The following is a 3,602-nucleotide window of genomic DNA, read 5'->3' as shown; positions in this document are numbered from 1 at the left end:
AATCCATTTGATTTGCTCGATCCTCCTAACGTCTTCCCTGGAAGGTTATATGTCTAATGGAAGCTCACTGTAGAGAAGCATGTATCTAATTTATAAACCAAGGCTTAGCGTTTTCTCAATGTATCGATTCCTACCAGTGGTTAATAATTGCTTAGAAATAATCACAACCCTTCTTACCCAGATATTTAATTTAAACAAAATTTAATGGCTATCTTTTATTTCTTTTCAAATGTATAAATGATCATGGAACACGGCCTCTCCCCGCCCCCTCTCTTGTTGGTGTCCAACTGGTAATCCTAACCTCTCTCCCCCCACCCCTGTTTGTCAGGGGTAAGGACATGAGCTGTCCTGAGTCATGTGTGGATGAGTAAATGTCAGCATATTCCCTGCAATGAGTTGTTGTAATGTAACTACGCACGTCATCTTTCTTCAGAACAGCCCTGGATGATGGAGCATAGCTTAAATCATTTTAAATGGTATTAAACAGCGTCAAGGAGTGAAAGGATAGATTAATGAGAGAAACAGGTAGTCCACGTCATTATATATTTCAGCCCAGCTGCACGTGTCCACAGAGCCCTGCAGGGACCACTGCTGCCTGGAGCCGCTTACTTTCCCCAACCCAGAAACCACAGGTGTTGTAGGTCTCAAGCAGCCACTATGCTAATTAAATATGTTTTCAAGAGACTTTAGTCTAAAAATCTCATGGGTTCTTGTACAGAATGAGGGGATGTTTTATCTAAATATAGATGTTCCTTAGGGGTATAAAAGTAACTACATGTTACTGCAAAATTTTGAGAACAATTTCATCCGATATAATTGCAATGTTTTTATATGCTTTCCAGACAAGGTGCATACACTTCAAAGAGAAGTCAAGAATCACACTATGTTTAAATCACTTAATTCATAGCTAATGATGGAAGTTTTAAGCCAACACTGAAGGAAAATTATGAGGACTCTCAGTTAAATTGAAAAGTACATGCATTTTCAAATACTTACCAGTGTTGGGCATTATTTAGTTAATACCTTAATTAAAATATGAAAAATAATAATTCTTTGCTGTATTCATAAATACATTATCTATTATTCATATTTGCAAGATGGATTTTAAAATAGACTAATTATTGTAAAATAAAATATTCCCAGTAGATGGTGAATGTCAGAATCAGATAGCAAAATAACTACCCCTGAAACTTAAACTATACGAACAGACATTATGTTTATTAAACCTACCACCCTGTTACATGATAGAATTGAAGGAATGAGAATGATCGTTCATAAAAGATCTACATGAATTAGAAAAAAATTGGTAGCAGGACTAACTCTAGGACTTGTGCTTGGAAGTAGCAGTGTCTGCCCCATGTAACTCTTGGAGGGCCAATCACTGCCCACTGAGATCCCTAGGGTGGGTCCGATGGATGTAAGACTCGTTCAGTCTTCTGCATGATAATGCCCTTGATGTTTATAGACAGGCTTGAGGAAGAGTAGTGCTGAATTAATATTTATGGATCAAAGGAATGGATGAATGAATTTTAGAATTCTATAAGCATCATTTTCATTCTAAGGAGTATCAGGTAAATCCTGCCACAACCAAAGTCAGCCAGGAATCACATGATATATTAAAATGGCCAGAAACAGGTCAACATGAGGAATGGAACAGACTTTACCCATTTCATCTTCTTTTTCTCAACTTGCTCTTTGGAGGGGCAGTAGTTGTAACAACCAAGGATTCCTCACATTCCCCAAAACTTGGACATTGAAACAAAGTCAATCTCATCCCTGTTAACCAACATAAACATATCATTGAAAAGTGAACAAGTTTGCCACATGTTAAAGCGATGTTTAGTATTACAAGTGGTGTTTTCATACTTTGCTTTATTGTATGGTTTATTTTTATATTTCCAAACCAAGAGTGGGTTCGGGTACTGGATCAAAAACCACGATTTCTGGTCCCAGATCCATTTCTTACTAGTCACAGCCTGAGCTAAATTCTATTCCCATTGGAAACTGTGTCTTTCTGTGTAAAATTAAAAGTTGGATTCAATGACCTAAAGAGCTTCTCTAGGTCCAAGATGTTATGAGCAATCAGTGAGACGCCATGGCCCATCTTGATGCCTGTGATGTAGGCGGTAAAGACTCAAGCACAGATGTGCATTCATGAGTCACTTACAGCACCAGGAACCGCCTTTTCATTTCTGTATGTTGCATTTCTTACACTAGCTTATTAAGCTGGCTTTATTTGGAATTTGTTGACATTTCCTATTTACAGTGTCAACGGATTTACATAGGAACCTGCCACACAGAGCCTGGATGAGGGGAAGTGCATACTGTGTTGATTATAGCTCATCCAAGACTGAAAATATGTATCATGGTGTACCGTCCCCAGTTCGTATGCAAAATGATAATGCCCTCAGCTTTTTTTCAATCAGTAGCTTTTTACAAGAATCTCTCTATAATCAACCCAAAAAGTGTGCTGGGGAAAAACAGCCCTAAAAATATCAGTATCTCAATGACACCTGCTGGAAGTTCAGTGGGAAAAAATGCCATGTACCTGGGTGAGAATGTGAGGCACAGTTTGAAGTCCTTGTGCCAGTAAAAACAAATGTATGTTCAAACTAAGACATAAAATACATACTAAAGAGTTTCCATGCCTCTGTCTGACACCATTAAAAACCACAGGCCCATATTATTTAAAAATACATAGAAGTCAAGATACAAAACAAACAGCGAACACAATGAGAAAAGGAGGCATTCTAATCTTAAAATTGTAGCTGTGATATTTGACGATTTGAGGATAAAAATTTTTCTCGGTGAAGATTTCAATGTGAATGATAATCAATAAGACTCTTCCCTACCCAGTATCTCACGTGAATACTGTTCAGAGATGATCCTGAGCCGTAGGCCACGGACAAGAAGCCTTCTGACCTGGCATTGTCACAGATTTCTCATAGAGAGGTCAGATTAGGTTGTGAGAGAAAAAAGGAAATATACTTTCCTTAGCCAGCAGGGCCCTGAGCACAATGAGGCAGAAAACAAACTGCTAAAGGTCAAGCCTGCCATTCACTCAATGTCCAAAAAGGAAATTTTGATTTTTTTTTTAAATAAAAGGTAATTTGATCCGTCACAGATGAATGTTACATTAGAAGATGCCCACTCTGCCCTGATAGAAACACAATAGTGCTTCAAGGAACAATGTACAAGAAAACCCACGGGTCTGGGTGAATATATTGATCTCATCTGAGTTAATAAAGGTGCAACAATGAAGCCCGCTAATCAGGGACCATTGGCAGAAATACCACCCTGCCCTCCTGAGAAATAGCAATGACCCTATTTTTACTTACGTGCCATTTCTTTAGTCATATTCACAGCCCTCAGCATGGCCTCAACAAAGGAACTTCTCGGGCTCTTTGAGAACTGTCCATCAAGGTTCTGTTTAGTTGGAAACAAGAGAAGATTCTTATTTATGAGGCAAAATAAATAAATAAATAAATAAATAAATAAATAAATAAATAAATAACAGACAGATTCAGGAGATCATAGAGAACCCATTAAAAATAAACAAGCAGAACATTTTTTTTAAAGAGTGGGTGACCAAATGCCAGTTC

The 3,602-nt window shown here is 37.8% G+C and overlaps 1 long non-coding RNA gene across 1 annotated transcript in view; it reads right to left on the bottom strand.

Moving 5' to 3' along the window:
* Window positions 1-3,384, bottom strand: part of LOC129150893 (uncharacterized) — a 17,342-nt gene extending 13,958 nt beyond the window's left edge. Inside the window, exon 1 of the long non-coding RNA XR_008557690.1 lies at window positions 3,339-3,384. This is a non-coding gene — a long non-coding RNA (uncharacterized LOC129150893). The remainder of the gene's footprint in view (window positions 1-3,338) is intronic.
* Between the last annotated feature and the right edge of the window lie 218 nt (window positions 3,385-3,602).

The sequence above is a fragment of the Eptesicus fuscus genome, chromosome 12 (assembly GCF_027574615.1).
Source record: "Eptesicus fuscus isolate TK198812 chromosome 12, DD_ASM_mEF_20220401, whole genome shotgun sequence".
NCBI classification, from domain to species: Eukaryota; Metazoa; Chordata; class Mammalia; order Chiroptera; family Vespertilionidae; genus Eptesicus; species Eptesicus fuscus.
This window is presented reverse-complemented; position numbering and strand designations above follow the sequence as displayed.